Here is a 20,730-nt window from a genome sequence, read left to right as displayed (position 1 = left end):
GACTAGCGTGATGGCCCAGCCAGTTTCGAGAAGACTACATTGAAGCATTAAATCCCATAGCAATAAACTGGAATGATGAGCATATAGACATAATTGTGCTTTGCTTGTAATGAACGCTCAGCGCTGTATTTTGCCGCATGGCCGCAGACTTTCAACATTTGATTTTATCCAGTTGTTCCGCTAGCTGGTCCCAACGACGCAGTAGAAGGTTAAGTCATTGTGTTTGGAATCTGGTAGGTGTTTGATTCGTGTCCGTTCATATCTCAGTTGGTAGGTCCTGGAACATCAACCCAACGGACCCAGGTTTCCGCCTGCGACAGGCGGCTGAAATATTTGTCCAGTACAGCGTGCTTGTACCTCAAACTCTTTAATGTTTTGCCTGAAATTAATTCCTTATAATTTAAAGTGCTGTGCCAGACCATACACTAAAATTTCAAATTCAACAATTAAATGCTTTCTTAATTCAATGCAATAATATTTTACACCGATATGTAAATCAATAATTACGAAAATGCCCCATAAAAGTATTAAAACATCACTCCCGTAGAACACTGCCGGAAACGACCGAGTAAATTTCTCGGTAAAAACATTTGCCTGTAAATAGCCATGACGTCATGAAGGGAACGCGCTTCACAGAAACCTACCACGAGACGACTTTCAGCGCAAGCGAAAGTGGGACCGACAGCGACTGCCAAGCTCATTGATCATGCGATTCTTCTTTCGATGATGAATAGTGTAGTAATGACGACTGGACTAATATTTGTGCAACACAAAAAATAATGCCTTATCAGTTTGAACCTGGAACATCTTCCGATGAACCACCGGCCTGACAGATGACGATGAAAATGGTCGTGGAGACAGCTTACCACTAATTTACAACTTTTATTCTTGTTTTGTTCTTTAGCTTTTGGTGCGAATTATTTTGCTACACTGTATGTTCTAATACTTGTGATGTAGTAGAGAAGACGATAAATAACTCTTGAATTCTACGAGTCAAGTGGACCCGATATCGGTAATTTTAAGAAATAAACAAAAACGATTTTTTAGTCCGTCCCCATCCCTCTATGAAGATAGGGGTTTTTATGAACAATTTCAGTTTAGTTTGACGTAAAAAAAAAAACAGTAAGTGTTTTGGAAATAACAAAACAATACTATTTTTTGTGTGTAGTTGTGAAAACAGTCTGCTCAGAAATAAATAACTTATTTTAATTTTAAGAAATAAACAAAAACGACTTTTAGCCCGTCCCATCCATGAAGATATTTTTTGTGCGAATAATTTCAGTTTAGTTTGACGTAAAAAAAAAAGTAAAAGTGTTTTGGAAACAACAAAACAATACTAGATTTTTGTGTGCAGTTGTGAAAACAGTCTGCTCAGAAATAAATAACTTATAGCACATTCCATAGTATGAAAAAAGGTTTTCTTTGTGGGAAGGTATAGTAAAATTAATTTAATGTATTTATAGTTTGTTTTACAGGGAACGCCTTTTTTTATACTATGGAATTTACAAGTCATTTATTTCTGAGCCGATTGTTTTCTAAGATGCATACAAAATTAGCTTCTTTTTTTTTTCACAAAAAAACCCTACATTTTTGTAGGATGGGACGGACTAGGCTATAGATACTTACTTGTTTGTACTTTATTGTTTTAATGTTTTCGAACTGTAAAGAAAAATCTCACAAATGAACGAGATGCAAACGACAACAAATCGGATCTCGATGATTGCACGAACCGTGCATGAAAAAACAAACTGACCGGAGTTGAAAGCATAACGCAATTTGGGACATTGACGATATGCACCCCAAAGTCGTTTCGGTGTGGATGGCATCGGCTGTTGTCATTTGTTTTGTGTCGCAGAAAAATTGTTGGTACGGCATCTTTTTTTAAAAAGCCATAACACATGGTATTCCCATATCTCGCTTAAGCCGACAAGCCAGTTCGGACGAATCGAAACTAAAGTGCCTGCAGTCAACGGTCTCCGGCATTTTCTTCCTGTCCAGTATTTTCACGTTGTTTTAATCAAATTTACACACAGATTATTCACAGCAACATTACTAGGAAATGCGTGAAGACTAAATTTATCGGCTTTTGTATTGCTACAGCCGCCAACAACACGCCGTTTAACCATAATAAACACAAAAGAAGCAATGAATAATGGCGCTGACTATCGAAAGGCGTTCCCTTCGTGACGTCACGGATCAAATCTTACGGAAATTCCCGAAACGAATTCAGCTGGTTCTGTTTTTCAGGGGAATATTTTTAAATGGAAAATATACCGTTATATAATTTTTTTACATTTTTTTTTTAAATTTTCTAATCATATTAACTAATATCTTGATTGATATAGCTCAATACATCATACATCTGGAACAGCACTTTAAGGAAGACATTTTAAGCAATGTGCAGTTTAACGGTGAAATATTTTGCAGTGCTTAATACCTAAGGAGAGTTAAAAAAATGTTTTATTGTCCCCATAATATAGAGTGGCAGTGTAAGGAGAGTTAATACATGGATATAAGCAGTGGCTGATATGGCAGAACCTTAAAGGGACATTCCTGAGTTTGCTGCATTGTAAGATGTTTCTGACTAAAAAAAAAAATTCTACGATTCCACTTACATATTAAATATATTTTCTTGTTTAGAATATCAGTGTCTATATATTCAATGTGTTTCTGGTCGTCTTAATATTTGTAAGAAGCCCAAAGTGGAATTTGTCTTCAAATAATTTCGTACGTACGAAGAAACAATATTTTAGGAACTAAAATGAAATTAAACCTAGTACAAATATTACAACGATTCTAAACTCATTTAATATACAGCCAATAATATTTGATGCAGAAAAATATATTTGATATGTAATTACAATCCTTAAAAAGTCTCTGTTAGTCGATAGCATCTTAAAAATTGCAGCAAACTCGGGAATGTCCCTTTAAAGGCGTTTTATTAAGGATTATCTTCTTTTTTTTTTACGTTCATCGGGGTATGAACAAAAAAAATCATCCGTAAACTGTGTGAATCGGCGATGCCGTTCACACATATTTGCAGATATTTTGTTGTTGTTGTTCATACCCAGATGAACGTAAACGAAATAACAGTCAATACTTATAACTAAATTTGAATCAAACTAGCTAATAATATCACTAAAAGTTCATACTTTATTTTTTAAAATTATTTTTGGTTCATAAACAAACAATAACGCTCAATAAGACAACTTGGTCATATAAAATGACGTCATCAGATATGACGTTCCCTGACGACGTAATTTGTTTTGTTCATCGATGATTGAACAAACTGCCGTTGCTACGTCTGGACCAATGGGATGACGTTATATTGTAAATGAATGTAACGGAAATTTAATTATTACCATTTACCATTTTAGGACATAGACTATTACAGATAAACTCTACTTATGCCTGGAAACTTCGACTGCAACAGTGATGACCTTTCTCAGAATCGTCTTGTTTATTAGTTTGATGGATAGCAAGAACATGGTAAATGATGACTCGAGGTTACAGGCCATGGAACGATGGTTCCTGTTTTGACGTAGCATTCAAATTTATGTGTCTGTCGAACTGCACCAATTGACATATAACTGTAGTGTAGCAATATGTGTTTACATATCCAACATTAGAGATGTCGCACTGGAGTGGATGTTGAGATGTCGCACTGGAATGGATGCAGGGAATTTGTAAGGGACGACGCAACTGATGTTGGATTGAAAAAAAAATACACCTTACATAGAAAATGAAACGATGAGACTGTTTAGATGGCCCCGAGAACAGATACAACGTTCTGTTGGTGCACAAATCAATAGTGATAATTTAAAGCAGTAGCAAATGAATGAATGAATGAATGAATGTTTAACGACACCCCAGCACGAAAAATACATCGGCTACTGTGTGTCAAACTTTGGTAATGCAAACAAACAAAGTGATGATCAACATCAATATAAAAATTCAAGATTGAAACAAAAACACAGTGTAAAGAACTGTACAAAGACACAAATATCACAGATAGATACTGACTTTTACTCACAATTTTAATTTTGTGCTGTATTGGCCATTCTCAAAGAGAATGTTACACCCCTGAACCACGGTGAGGTTACAGCACTCGCAGGGGTGAGTGTTTAGCAATAATTAAAAGGAAAGAAAATGAAAAAGAAAAAAGAAGAAGAAAGAAACCAACAATCAGCGCTGTGTGTATCCCGGAATCTTCCAGTGGATTCCGAGTACATTATCTTTACTGTTATTATTTTATTCTTAATCCCGTTTTGTAAACATCTACTGTTTTAAATTATGCAAAAAATTTGGCATTTGATTTCTTTAATATAAGTGTAGTCAGTATATATATATATATATATATATATATATATATATATATATATATATTTTTTTTTTTTTTTTTTTTTTTTTTTTTTTTTAAAAAACTAAACATAGTTTAAACTCCCAGAAAGAAGAAGAAGAAAAAGAAGATGATGACGAAAAAGAAGGAGGGTAAAAAACCCAACTCGCTGCTATTATCTTTTTCAAATTTTAGATATAATTTTATGCATAGGAAATCATACTACACGCATATATCTATTATAAATAAATGTTATCCTTCAACCGTAGATTGCGCTTCATTAAAGTTATTAATGAAATAAACTGTAGGTGACCTTGGACATTAATGTCAGTATGACATTTTCCAACAGGAAGGAAGGAAATATTTTATTTAACGACACACTCAACACATTTTATTTACGGTTATATGGTGTCTGACATATGATTAAAGACGACACAGATATTGAGGGAGGAAATCCGCTGTCATTTCATGGGGCTACTCTTTTTCGATTAGCAGCAAGGGATCTTTTATATGCACCATCCCATAGACTTTACCATAGTTTGACACATAATAGCCAATGTATTGTTCGTGCTGGGGTGTCGTTAAACATTCATTCATTCATTCATCCCATAGACAGGATAGCACATACCACGGCCTTTGATGTACCAGTCGTGGCGCACTGACTGGGATCGATCCCCAACCGACCGCGCATCAAGCGAGCGCTTCACTACTGGGCTACGCCTCGCCCCCTTTTCCAACAGATACAATACGAACCACGGTGTATCCTTATTTCTACGTGTACACTCTATATTACAGATAATGTTCCGTAAATCACAGCTCATCATCAAAGTCGTGGTGCCAGCGGTGTTTGCTTTCGGTGTCGTGATTTTTATTACTCCACAATAATTCCATCTTGTTTGTACGTCTGACAATATCCGGATATGACGCGGCTTCAGATGGGGCTTCAGGCATCAACGACACTAACCAAGGCCAATCGTCGGCTTCAACGAGAAAATCCCAAGCCAATATTCTTTCAACCATAGAAAAAATGAGTTAGAAAAACCCCAACTTGAATAACACAAGTAGAACATAAAAAGTACATAAGAGTTTAATGACATTTGAGGATATTTAATGAATCAACGTGGTGGACTTCATCAGAAGGCAAATTACGCAAGGGTAACGCCAGGGGGCAACACTGTAGACACTCTTTGAAGTGTGTATTGTACTCTGCTGTGAGGCTTCAACACACATTATCGGGCTCTTGGTGTTTTAGATGAGTTTAGTGTTCCAGCTTCAAAGGTCGTGTGCCTTTGTAACATCAAAGAGCAATGACATGACTAAAATACCAGAGCAACAGTATACACCCCCCAAAAGCAACAAAACAACAACAACAACAACAACAACAACAAAAAAACAAAACAAAAACAACATCCCCCAAAACCCCCAACAACAACAACAACCCATCCAACCCCCAAACCCCTCCCCACAACCCCCCCCCCCAACCCCCCGCCCCGACAAAACAAAACAAAACAAAACAAAAAACAACAACCCCAACCCCAAAACAAAACAAAACAAAAAAATCCAAACAAACAACCAAAACCACACCCGAACTCTGATCCATATTTAACATGGCGATTCTTAAGCTGGCCATAAAACAGACATCAGTTATAGGTTGTATGGTATCAAAGAAAAGAGTTCCGTGTCAAAGTTCGAGGTGTACCCATTAATGTTTTACCGATTAAAAACAGTTGTGGTTGTGATTGGTAGTAATATTTCACATTGATTATTTGTTCAAATACTATTATCTATTGACAATAAATTAATACACTTTTATTTGTTATACAGTTGTTATGCAGCATATAACATAGGTTGAAACTAATGCAGGGTACCCCCCAAAATGGAACTGCAATTTTTAGCAAAAATGACGGTTGCGAATAAAAACATGAATTAAACCTCGTAAAGGAACATTCATGAGTTTGCTGCATTTTTAAAGATGTTATCGACCAACAGAGACTTTTTAACGATTATAATTACATATCAAATATATTTTTCTGCATAAAATATTAGTGGGTGTATATTAAACGTGTTTCTGATCGTTCTAATATTTGTACTAGGTTAAATTTCATTTTATTTCCTAAAAAAGATTTTTTCGTACGTACGAAATTATTTGAAGACAAAATCCAGTTTGGGTTTCTTACAAATATTCAGACGACCAGAAACACATTGAATATACAGACACTAATAGTATAAACAAGAAAATATATTTAATATGTAAGTTTAATCGTAGAAATATTTTATTAGTCGGAAACATCTTACAATGGAGCAAACTCAGGAATGTCCCTTTAAAGTCTAGACTTTAATAAAGTCCAGACTTTAACGTCATGGCAACGCCATTCAAATAGCATTACGTTAAAGTCTGGACTTTATTAAAGTCTACCGGCCTCGGTGGCGTCGTGGTTAGACCATCGGTCTACAGGCTGATAGGTACTGGGTTCGGATCCCAGTCGAGGCATGGGATTTTTAATCCAGATACCGACTCCAAACCCTGAGTGAGTGCTCCGCAAGGCTCAATGAGTAGGTATAAACCACTTACACCGACCAGTGATCCATAACTGGTTCAACAAAGGCCATGGTTTGCGCTATCCTGCCGGTGGGAAGCGCAAATAAAAGATCCCTTGCTGCTAATCGGAAAGAGTAGCCCATATAGTAGCGACAGCGGGTTTCCTCTCAAAATCTGTGTGGTCCTTAACCATATGTCTGACGCCATATAACTGTAAATAAAATGTGTTGAGTGCGTCGTTAAATAAAACATTTCTTTCTTTCTTATTAAAGTCTAGACTTTAAATTTTATAAGCACGGGCCCTAATGTATCGCCGTTAGTATATATGCACAAAACAAAGTGTTGGATTTGCAGTGGTTTCTTTCATCTGCAAATCTGGAGAATAAATCAATAGCTGATGTGTTATCGTGCTATAACTGAATGATGTAAAATCAATATTTAGGAAAGTGAAACAGGGCGGATGTTATTGCTGTATTTCTTTATTTGGACTTACCAAGAATAGCTACTTTTTTTCTGATTAACATACATGAAGAGAAAAATCAGAACAGCAGATATGATGCCCACGAGAATATCGGTTTCCTGCCCTCAAGCATTATAATAGGTTGTTTTCCCCGCATGTCAGTTGTGTTTTGAGACTTATAAAATCCTATATGAGTTACTAGGCCTGCATTATGCTCTTATAGTGACACATGGTATCGATTGTCAAAACGAAACCCTATACTGATACATAAGTACGCTATTTGTCCGAAACAGGTTAACCACTTTCCCACAGACAGAATAACATCTGCAAAGTTTAAATGCATCTGTTTTACATGCATCATAGATCCTTTAATTTGGTCTTACAGTCAAACAAGTATTTTGAGCCAGTGCATGGTAAAGTGTACCCAATGAATGTTATTTTATGCTTAGGTCGTTCTTCCCTAAATATTAGACATACACAACTAATCTAAGCACACAATGGCAGTTCCATCATCCACTGTATGATGTTTAGCCCTGCAAGACGGCTATACCCTAAATAGAAGTCATGTACTAGCAGACCATTTGCAACTACTGTGACATATGATATTGCAGAGGAAGTTTCTTTTTCTCAGAGTAAGCTAACCGGCCATATGTGTACGGGCTCCCATTTTGTTCGGGGAGGGGGGAAGGGCGGAGACTGATTTTTGCCCGAATTAAACAAAAATACCCAAATCTCAATAACAACATCAATTTTATTCATATTAACATTACTGTCAAACAGCTACATAGGGTTGACAACGAATGAATCACTACGCATTTTTACATGGATTACAACTAATATTGTGGGTAGAATGATGGAAATAAATGGTGAAACGGTTTCAGGCCAGCTCATTTTGCACGAATATCTGTATCATTTCTGCCTGAATTTAATGATTTGCTCCAGCACTGTCTACTGTCTTATACGCATATGTAACCGGTCTTAGTAGGTTGGTGATAAATATATCGATTTAACTTTGGTATGTGCAGGGTTCGCATTCTGGTACCAGTTCCCACCCATAGCGAGTTTTAATGACTCAGTGGGGAGGTGTAAGCCCACTACATTGATCCACTTCCCTAGCACTGACCATAAACCACTGTCCTGGACAGCCAGCCTAGGTAGCTCAGGTATGTATACAGTGTTGGACAAGTGTTTGAGAAAGTCACTAGCCATAACAGAATCTTTGGCTAGTACCCTTACGTATTATTGCAATACAGTTAATAATTTCCACCAGCCCAGACCAAAATTTCACTAGCCGAGGCCGAGGAGCATTAACCGGTTACAACACGTGTATGAGTAAATAAGAACTGACCACTTTATGACCCGGATGCTCCTGACTTAGTACGATGCAACCCCAGGACGATGCATTTGCAACGGAGACTCTCTAAACAGTTTCGATGGTTTCGGAGCATTTGACGAATTGCTATCGCCACTTTTAGCTAATTAATCGTCTCCATGTAATAAATCTTCTTCGTTTAATTAATCTTCATGTGTTTACTCTTCTTCACCCTTATGTGAAGTGGTCGACTCGGGACGGAGTAATTTCCCCTTTTTTTCGCTCGTTCTGGGAGGTAGAAAAACAATTTTCCAATGACGTCGTAGAAGCACTTAATAATTAATTGCTTCGAACGGGTTTACTTTTTCAGTCATTGGGAATCAGTTGCGGTTTTAAACTAACTAATTTCGACTGAATGTTTTATCGACAACTTCGAAATGTTAGCGGATATAACGCTTTAAAACATACCCATTAGTTGTCGTTAACATCACAATTAAGGAGCGTCGGCTCGGTTAGAACTTGAACGATTGGCTGCCTGAAGACACTGCTGTGGACATTATCAGTGTCCAATGAGAGACGTATGAAAGGCCATGGTATGTGCTGACCTGTCTATGAACAAACACGTATAACTTATCTCGTTGTTAACTGTTGCTAACTCATGTTATAGCCCGTATGGCGGCAGCAGGTTTCTTATCACTATATTAAGCCCTGAACTACGTCTCTAAGACACCGAGCTTGAACCTTCGTTGGGTGCAACTAAGAATATACGAATAATTGGAAAGAAGGAAAGAATATATATATATATATATATATATATATATATATATATATATTCAAGTTTGTTTTTTAAAAGGGGATTTGTATGGGTACTATACAGTATATTACAGAAAGATAAGAAATGTGTATTGACGAAACACTCGCTGGGCCGTGTGCTGTGTTTTGTGCAATGCCCCATCCCAGTAGTTTCAATATCATAATAAAAATTGCTCCAAAAGGCACTCACTGCAGCAACTACTGCGTACAATCACGTACCAGCATTTTTTAAGTTTGGGTGTGCGAAGTGATGTTTCTTTTGGAAATAAGGCAAATAGACAAATTAATATATTTGTTAAAAAGTCGACCTAATAAGAGCTGTGTACCCACCCATAGCGATTCCTGTTGGCTGGCAATAATTTTTATAAAGCGGGGACCCCCCCCCCCCCCAACCCCCCCCCAAAAAAAACCCCAACCCACACACAAAAAACAACAACAAAAAAACTTGCCATCAGTAATGCCCCTGACCTACGGCAATTCATATCGCAGCTACGGCAATTGCCGTCGGTGCCGCCGTTAAATTCGAGACCTGTTTATTCTTTAATTTGTATGTTTAACTTTTACAAACAACAGAAATGGACATTAAAGCTAAAAATGCGAGTCAAGTGAGATTTCAAAAGAGTGCTGGGTTACATGAAACAATTTTTTTTTTTTTTTTTAAAGATTGCCCAATAACAAGCCTGTGATGCGTTCAGATTTAAGCCTGTTTGCTTGTTATAGCGCGTCGTTCCAGCCAGTGCACCACGACTGGTATATCAAAGGCCGTGGTATGTGCTACCCTGTCTGTGGGATGGTACATATAAAAGACCCCTTGCTGCTTATGGAAAATAGTAGCCCATGAAGTGGCGACAGCGGGTTTTCTCTCTCAGTATCTGTGTGGTCCTTAACGATATGTCTGACGCCATATAACCGTAAATAAAATGTGTTGAGTGCGTCGTTAAATAAAACATTCCCTTCTTCGGTCAGATTTAAACCTGTTTGCTTGTTACACTGCGTCATTTCAGCCAGGGCACCACGAATGGTATATCAAAGGCCGTGGTATGTGCTATCCTGTTTATGGGATGGTGCATATAAAAGATCCCTTGCTACTAATGGAAAAATGGATCGGTTTCCTCTCTAAAACCATATCAAAATTACCAACTGTTTGATACGCAATAGCCGATGATTAATAAATCAATATACTCTAGTGGTGTCGTTAAACAAAACAAACTGTGTTATACTGCGTGTCAGTTTTTTTTTTCTTGAAGTATGTAAACTGACGACCAACACCAATATCACATTATGCCAGCACTATCGGACGATTTGAAAACACAAATATCTATAAGGTTAATGCACTGGAGGGCAGAAACAGTATTTGTTATTGGCGACTTATTTCTTACGACAAGCCTCTTTCAGGAAGCAGAGGCGGATCTAGGGGGTTGGGGGAGGGGAGGCAGGGGCCCGGGCCCCCTTAAATTTTGTGACAGATATAATTTTATTATAATATTAATTTTCATTTTTTTACGACCCCCCTCCAAACCTCCCCCAAATTTCCCTTGGAATTCCGCCTCATGTCATTGCCCCCTCCCCCCAAATGCATTTTCTGGATCCGCCACTGGGGAGGCTACATATAAACAAACTATTGTTTATCGAAAACCGATCGACCGGTCGCCATTGATGACGGGATCGACTTATCACATTTTTTTTACTTAAAAGGAATGTTCAACTGACTGACGGCAGTCAGTAGTTTTATTATATGGTTGAATTGAGGTGCTTGCGTCACAGGATCGAACCACCTCGGTGGATCCATTCAACTGATTGGGTTTTTCTCGTTCCAAACAGTGCACCATAACTGGTCAAATCTTTCCTCAGATTATATGTCAGAATTACCAAATGTTTGACATCCAATTGTCGATGATTAATTATTCTAGCACAATGACGTCGTAGAAAGGTGCTAGAAAGGGGTGGTAGAAAAACCGTCTACCACATGTGTGTAGACGCTAATCCGCCCTTTTCATTGGTTAATATTAGGATGTACACGGCAGTTGCTACCGGTTGATTACGTCATTTTTTAAACAAAGTAGTATATGACGTCACATAATATGAGTAGGTCTTCTCGACACCACTGTATGCTTTCACACTCGTGACGTAACATGGGTGTCAGCTTAGAGGTGACGTCACGTTACAAAAATAAAATGAAGAGAGTTACAGTATAGTTAGACTAAATTAATAATAAAATTTATAAGACAGGTTGTGCTAGAAAATATTTCTGACACTCGTCCTTTTGTAGATGGTTTTTCTGACACTCGTCTCAAGAAAATCAATCCATGGAGCTCGCTAAAGCTCGCTCCAAAGATTGATTTCCTTGCGACTCGTGTCAGAAAAACCATCTACAAAAGGACTCATGCCAGAAACTATTAATCAATGTGCTCTAGTGGTGTCGTTAAACAAAACAAAGTTCAACTTATTACATGGTTGTTGCATGTAACAGTATAACAGCTAAACCGGTTTCGGTGGTGTGGTAGTGGTTGCGTCATTAGACTTAAGGCCCGATAGGTACTGGGTTCACGTCACACCTGGGGCAATGGGGGATGTTTTATTCCAGTACCGGTTCCAACCCAGAATGAGTGCACGGCTAGGCTCGAGTCCGTTCACAAGACTCGAGTACATTCACAAGACTCGATTACCCGTGGAAGAAAGAGCACTCTCATTTAAAAAATAAAATTACGCCATTTTGCCATATATTTACCGCCGGTTACATTATAGAGCTATGAGACATGAAGGGAAAAACAAAAGTCGAATGTGTGGTATGCAATACAGTGGCATGATTTGGCATCCATGTTAAGCGCTGGAATTAAGATACATAATGCTATTTTACTTTATTCCTTAGTCTCATTATCATCTAACTAGTGTAAGTGTCGGATATAGAGATTACTATACGAGCTTGTGTGTCGTACTAATTTTACGAAACGAGTGTTAGGACTTTTGTATTGCCCGAGCGAGAGCGGGGGTAATACATGACTCCTGACACGAGTGTAATAATTTATTTATTATCCATATCATTATTGTTAAACAAATTTTTATGAATAAGAAGGACCGTTTCAGAAGGAGATGACGAAATGACGTCATATTTTACATGCAAAGATTTTAGCTAGGACTGGGGAAAAACAACGTCATGTTATGACGTCGCTTCCCAAAATTACGTCATTACACTTAGGAGATAACCATATTATTAACGAAGACGGTCAAAAATGAAACATTTGCGGGCATCAAATAGACAATAACACCTGCAAATCTAAAAACTCCATATGGTTATATCCATTGTAAACTGGATCGTTTTACAACGGAACTAACTGTATATTTGGTATTTCTTGAAAAAAATACCTGGCTACAACTAACTGTAGACCCTTGAATCCTCAACTTCGTCTGTTCCAATTGCTAATGGCGTCACTTTCGAATGACGTCATTACCTTTCCGGGTGTTATTGTCTATTTGATCCCGGAAAAAGAATGTAATTAACTAGTCACAATACAGAACATACTCGCCATCAGTTTACAATTGTTATTACACGTGTGCTTCGTATGATTATTACTAACTCGGTTATATTGAACCATGTGGATAATAATATGGTCCAGTTTAACCCTTGTGTACTCGAGTCCAATATGTTGGACTCGTGGAGGCCCTAGTGGGGGGGGGGGGGGGGGGGGGAGGGGGATGATTACCCGGTAGACACTGCAGGTTCCGTGCACCCCTGGCTCGGGCAAACACGAGTTAGTTCACTGATAAGCATAAAGGCGTACGGGCTCCCATTGTTGTAGGGGTTCAGGCTGGCTTTTGCCTGAATTAAACGAAAATACCCGAATCTGCATAACAACATTTATTCATATTAGCATTACTACCAAACAGCTATATAGGGTTGCAAACGAATGACTATGCATTTTTACATGTATTACAACTAATTTTGAGGATAGAATGATGGAAATACATGGAAAAAAGGTCTAAGGTTAGTATATTTTGCCGGAATATCTGTATAATCTTTGCCCGAATTTGAGGTTTTATTCCAGCACTATGGGGGGGGGGGGGGGGGGGGGGGGGGGGGGGCAGTTGCCCTCCCCCGCCCCCTGTCTCGTACGCTTATGCTAATAAGTGGCCACATACTGAAAGGGAAATACTAAGGCTTCACGATTCATTTCGTTATCATCTATATAGTGATGTTTGTGATGTCCTAAAAAAACTAAATGTATTTGTCTGTTTGTTACATGCCTGTGGCGTCTTTTATACAAAAATAACGATTTGAAAAGGTATAATTACTTTACTATCTTGGTCTGAACACAGTAAACTGTGATATATGACTACAACGCTACAGTAAATTTATCTGGTGTTACAGTGGGTTTTTTCCCCATAGATTGCAGATTACTTTAAAACGCCTAATGCGTTCTGGTTCTTTTTTTTTCCTTTGTGTGTGTGTGTGTGTGTGTGTGTGTGTGTGTGTGTGTGTGAACAGATTAAGATGCTGCTTAAAAGACTGACATGCTATATGATACATATAATGTCCCTGTTCACTGCCAGTAATATACTTTATAATCTTCTTCATACATAGTTTTGAAAACTATTAGAGGAGTTTTCGTGTTGCCTGTCATAATGGCTAACCATAGAAAATTAATGAACTCGTTCACTACATGTAAATCAACATGGTCTTTGATTTGTTTTCTGAGAGAGAGAGAGAGAGAGAGAGAGAGAGAGAGAGAGAGAGAGAGAGAGAGAGAGAGAGAGAGAGAGAGAGAGAGAGAGAGAGAGAGAGAGAGAGAGAGAGAGAGAGAGAGAGATGATGATGATGATGATGATGATGATGATCATGATCTTGCTGCTGGTGACATATAAGACTAATTTACAAGAAGAACAAATAAAGACAAAACAGACCTTCAGAGAAAAAAAATCAGATTTTAATCTTACCCGTTTAATTTCGTCCTCGGCATGTCTTTCTTCACGGTCGGGCAGACGAACACTGTGGTCTTGATGGACAGGGGCTGTGGCTCCTGATGGTATTCCATATATAACTTTGTCAAACACAGGCATAGGTTTCCCCTCTCTCTCTGCCTTCATAGGTAAGCCCTGTATCCCTGTTGCGCGGTGTTTGCCACTGTACCTAACAGTGTACTGGCTCCGTCTGACCGCTCATCGATCTGAGTTCTGCGAACACGGTCGCTCATTCTGATGCTGGCATCGAACTCCAGGAGCATCGGGACGATCTGATCAAGATTTTCCTTCAGACGATATGGCTGCGCAATTTTTAAACGAGGACTATAACAGGTTCTCGAGCATCGAGGTAGCGACTTAATACATGGTATTATAAAGAAATAGGGCGGATTTATGATAGTGCTTAAGCATTGATTTCTAATATATATATATATATATATATTTATCATATAATATCTTACATTTCCAGTGCAATCAAAGTATGTGCTGTATTTCAAATCACATACTTTAAAAATGTGATAACTTTGAAAATTAGATGTAAATTAATCGAGGTCGCGGTACTAGATTTATTGACATTTAAGCAAACGTTCTATGATGACACTCCATGATTGACGTATGTATATATAGTCAAATCAAACAAAAAACATCTCAGCAGTAACCTTACACTGAAAGCCGTTCAGTGTTCAGAAAAAGAAGAAAACAAATATCCCGTTAAGCACGAGTTTATTTTTATGTAAGGATATCCAAAATGACTTCATTCAAGTTTGAACCTATTTCCATTTAAAACAGCACCGCGTTACATATTCTTACGTCATTTGAATATCTAGTTATGGCGGACTGGAATTAAAGTTGGGTGTACAGTTTACAAAAACACATTGTATAAAATTTATGATTATATGATAAAGATATTATTACCCTCGTGTGTTTCGGTATCGTCAATATTACTACTATTACATTAATTAATATTAATATTAATATTACAATATTAGGAATACAAATAATGTATCATGCTCGCCAGAGGCTCAAATAATAAAATTAATGTTTCTAATATATATTGACGATACCGAAAAACACTTTGGTAATACTAATAGTCTAGGGAGTTATGTTAATTTTTTGAAGGTTGCATTTTTTTTTTGCTCAAGTTAATAACATTTTGGTCATATGTTCCCATAACCTACCTGAACTAGAAATCCATTGGTAGCATTTTTTTCTGACCACTATCATATCAGCCATCTTGAAATTCAAAATGGCCGTCATTTTCATATAATTTCTTTATATATCTCCACTCCCATTTGACATAGAAACATATTTTTGGGTCTATTTAAACATATTATGTTAGTGAATTAATTTTTTTTTTTTATTCATCTCACACGGCAACCATCTTGAAATTCAAAATGGACCTCATTCCATTATATTTTTTTCTCTATCTTTACTCCCATTAAACACAGAAAAATTATTTTGGTGTCAGTTTACATCTTTTTAGCTCAAGTTAATAAAATTTTGGTCATATGTTCCCATGACCTACCTGAACTAGAAATCCATTGGTAGCATTTTTTCTGACCACTATCATATCAGCCATCTTGAAATTCAAAATGGCCGTCATTTTCATATAATTTCTTTATATATCTCCACTCCCATTTAACATAGAAACATATTTTTGGGTCTATTTAAACATATTATGTTAGTGAATTAAAAAAAACATTTTTTTATTCATCTCACATGGCAACCATCTTGAAATTCAAAATGGACGTCATTCCATTATCTTTTTTTCTCTATCTTTACTCCCATTAAACACAGAAAAATTATTTTGGTGTCAGTTTACATCTTTTTTGCTCAAGTTAATAAAATTTTGGTCATATGTTCCCATGACCTACCTGAACTAGAAATCCATTGGTAGCATTTTTTCTGCCCACTATCATGTCAGTCATCTTGAAATTCAAAATGGCCGTCATTTTCATATAAATCTTTTTATATATCTCCACTCCCATTTAACATAGAAACATATTTTTGGGTCTATTTAAACATATTATGTTAGTGAATTAAAAAAAAAATTTTTTTATTCATCTCACATGGTAACCATCTTGAAATTCAAAATGGACGTCATTCCATTATATTTTTTCTCTATCTTTACTCCCATTAAACACAGAAAAATAATTTTGGTGTCAGTTTACATCTTTTTTACTCAAGTTAATAAAATTTTGGTCATATGTTCCCATGACCTACCTGAACTAGAAATCCATTGGTAGCATCTTGTCTGACCACTATCATGTCAGCCATCTTGAAATTCAAAATGGCCGTCATATTCATATAATTTCTTTATATATCTCCACTCCCATTTAACATAGAAACATATTTTTGGGGTCTATTTAAACATGTTATGTTAGTGAATTAATTTTTTTTTATATATTTAGTCATCTCACATGGCAACCATCTTGAAATTCAAAATGGACGTCATTCCATTATATTTTTTTCTCTATCTTTACTCGCATTAAACAAAAAAATAATTTTGGTGTCAGTTTACATCTATGAGCTCAGATGATTATTTTGTAAAATGGAAAATTGTTGTCTGATCTTGGCAGTCATCTAGAAATTCAAAATGACTACCACTTTAATTAAACAAAATTCAAATATCTCAACTCCCGGTTAACGTGGAAGCATATTTTTTTGTCCATGTACATTTCTGTATTCCATGCATTGGATGGTTTTCATTTATATAGTCATTGAATCATGAAAACAATCTTTAAATTCAATATGGCCAACATTTTAATAAATTTGTCTTATATCTCAACTCATGGTTAATGGAGAAGCACAATTTTGTTGTCTAGATGCATATTTCAGTGGTCAATGAATCTAATTCTTTAGATTTATAGTCATCCAATTATGGCAAATATCTTAAACTTCAAAATGGCAGCCATATGGAAATTCAAAATGGCCACCATGGTAATCATTTGGCAAATACTTTTTCTCCTAATCTACATACAAATGCAACTTTTGTATTCAATAGTACATTTTTGGGTCAAATGATTATAATATTGCAATACTAATGACAAACTAATGAAATAAAGGAACATACCAACTGTAAATTGTAATGCATAATGGCATATTAGGCATCTACTTCATCTGTAATAGTATGCACATTGCAGCAATCCTCATCAGTTTCACGTTTGCAATGCTCTGTACATTGTAGGTCGTGTCGCTTAACACTAAATTACAGTACATCTATCTGAACACTTACTGACACCACAATTGCATCTGATCAGTTCTACCAAAGATTCTGGTGCAGCTTGCACCTCCAACAGCAGTCACAAATATACCAACCCCCTTGACGCAACCATGTTTGCATGGATCACGAATGTCCAGATGTAGCATGGCATCTTGAGCTCAGAAATGTGCTTGGCGATGTGCTCTTTGGGTATGCTGTTTTCATACCCCAGAGGTAGGTGGCAGTGTTTCCACACTTTGGTTTGGTGATGGTTTCTTGAACTTTTCATGTTAGAGTAGCTGCATCAGTTATAGAAATGACCCTTATGCTTGGTTCCATGCAGTAAAATCTTCACATTGTTCGCTGACCTCTTTATATGGTTCATCACCGATTCCAACCTGACTTTGGTGTTACTTATATATGGAACTTTTGTGAATACATTGAATTCTCTTTATTGATGTCCACCATCACCAATTATCCTGTTGTGTCATATTCAGTTACAGCATGGACATCTGGCAATCCGAGTCTATCTCTGGATACAGTTCATTATAAAATGTTTGCAGATTGATCTGGTTGTGATTTACATATAATTATTTGTGTATCACAATGGTGATAAAAACCCAACAGTCTGTGTCTTTGATGCAGAAATCCACCTCATTGCCTGGCCCAATTACCGAGTATGAGGAATCATGTGTCATTGTCACATCATGGCCTGCAATAGTTTTCGATATCGTAGCACTCACATAGCTTCGAAAATCTGTAGCCTGGTTAGTGAAAACATCTGTCATCTTTCATAAATATTATTGTGTTATAAAATAAATCTTACACCCATGTAACCATCTCACCGATATAGAGAATAAAAGGATGCAGGAAATGCTTCTGTTCACTGACAAGATATATGGCAGATTAGGAGTAAATTTCTGCACTAGACACAGACTTAGTTTTTATCCTGAGAAGATCACACACACTGATTCCACTAATTATCGGTACAGACGTAAGTCGCAACCAGATCAACATGCAACTTATTTGATGTTGAGCTGGCTTCAGAAAGAAAATCAACATGTAGTAACTGGATGTGACACAACAGGACACATTGATGGTATATGCAAACAAATGTTATTGAAGTATTCGGGAAAGCTCCATGGCTATATTTGAAGCTCTTAGCCAGCTTGGAATTACTGATGAATCATACAAAGAGGTTAGTGCTCCATGGTACTAAGCGCAAGGGTCATGTGTACAACTGATGCAGTATTCTGAGAGGATAGAAGTTCAAGACACCATCACTAAACCAAAGTGTGGACACTACCAAATATCTAATAACAGCATACCCAAAGACCATATCTCCAAGCAAATATCATAGCTTAGGATTTCATGCTACATCCAGTGATCTAGACCCATAGTTCGATCAAAGAGGATTGTCATGGAACATGCTCTTAAATTTGTTTCGCCTGTGGCGATTTTAATTGTGTTAGAGGGCCGTGTGCAGTTTATTGCCCGTAGCCCAGATGGGCAACTTGTTACGTAAGACTTCTGCGCGACCGTCCTCGATCGGTACGCCTAATACACACCCTCAGCCAGGTGCGGAGACCATGTGGCTAGTAGTTACGTAATATCTCCGGTAGTGCTGTTTATGGCCAGGAGATTGCTCGCGGTTGGCGACAGCCAGACTGACGATCATAGAGAAATATACCGACTCTAGTAGATGTAGAATATGAGATGATACGTGAGGTACCGCCTTGTACCCCCAGGCAAAATCCTGATTTATAATAAATAGCTAGTGTTTTAGAGATATCGAGGAGAACGAATAGGAAGGCTCCGAGGGAACGTTAGTCCGTTTGGACTTTGGTAAATATCATTTCTGCTCTGTGTATAACCTTGATGTGATTGATGTGACTTTAAATATTTTAATACTGTATTATACCAATATTCTTTAGACAGTGTCTTCGGTCATCTGACGAAGTAAATCGTAGACTTTTTGTTCTAACAGTATATGAGTATTTGGTAATATAAAGCTTAGCCAGTCATCCTAGAGGACCTAGGTACACTGTAGGTTATTGTCTTTATTGTGATAGGTACCAGTATTAATTCTGTGTCACAAGGTTACTGAATGAGTAGTTAGGGTTAATTAAAAATTAACCCGTTAGGAATAGAGCTGTAATTCCTTTATTAATTAAGTTCCCCTGCAAGCGTTTCTAAATTATCACACGTTACTGAACGAGTAGTAAGGGTTAACTAAAAATTAACCAGTTAGGAATGGTGTTGTAATTCCTTTATTAATTAACTTCTCCGGGAAGCGTTTCTCAATTATCACACGTGTGGGTGTGGTGTAACGGTGAAGTGATTCGCATATTGTGTAACTAGACACCTAGAGATTAACTAATTAAGTGATCAGTTCTGGGTTGTTATTATTGCTGTTATTAATTAACTACTACGGCTGTACATTTGTCAGCGTAGATTAATACAGATTCCAAAGTGTATTGTGTTTTGTTGTGTTTTCTAGAGAACTAACGTGCTATAATAATATATACTTTATATAAGATCGTATCTCTGATCATACCTAGAGACGAGCCATACTAGGGTTTAACCGCCTGTTACAGAGAGATCTAATAGATATACAGTTAGGAGAGATATTTTGATAATCGTGTTTTATTCAGTTACGGGAATTATAGAATCCCCGTGACAGGAGTAGAAAATTGGGGCGCTCGTCCCGGATCTGAAACGGGACATGCATATTTTAAAAAAGTATTGTTTGTAAATGGGGGCTTTATAAATTATTTTTACAAATTTACCAGAAGTAGCACGTTGTTCACTAGAAAATTAATTAATAATAAGTGCGCCATATCTAAACATGGATAAGAATTTGCTGGATAGGCCTACGCTCAGTGTAGTGGAGATTAAGCGAGCACGTAAGGCCGAGTTAGTTGAAATCGCGGGTGAGCGAGAAATTGATTTAACATCAGCAAAAACCTTAGGTGATATAAAGACAATTATTATCCAGGAAGTTTTTGGTGATAGGCCTGTTATGGAAGACAGTGAGATTGTTCCAGAGATAGAGATAAGTGACTTGAGTATGGAACAACAGTTAGCTTTTAAAAAGCTTGAGTACGAA

This window comes from Gigantopelta aegis, chromosome 9 (genome assembly GCF_016097555.1).
Source record: "Gigantopelta aegis isolate Gae_Host chromosome 9, Gae_host_genome, whole genome shotgun sequence".
NCBI lineage: Eukaryota > Metazoa > Mollusca > Gastropoda > Neomphalida > Peltospiridae > Gigantopelta > Gigantopelta aegis.
This window is presented reverse-complemented; position numbering follows the sequence as displayed.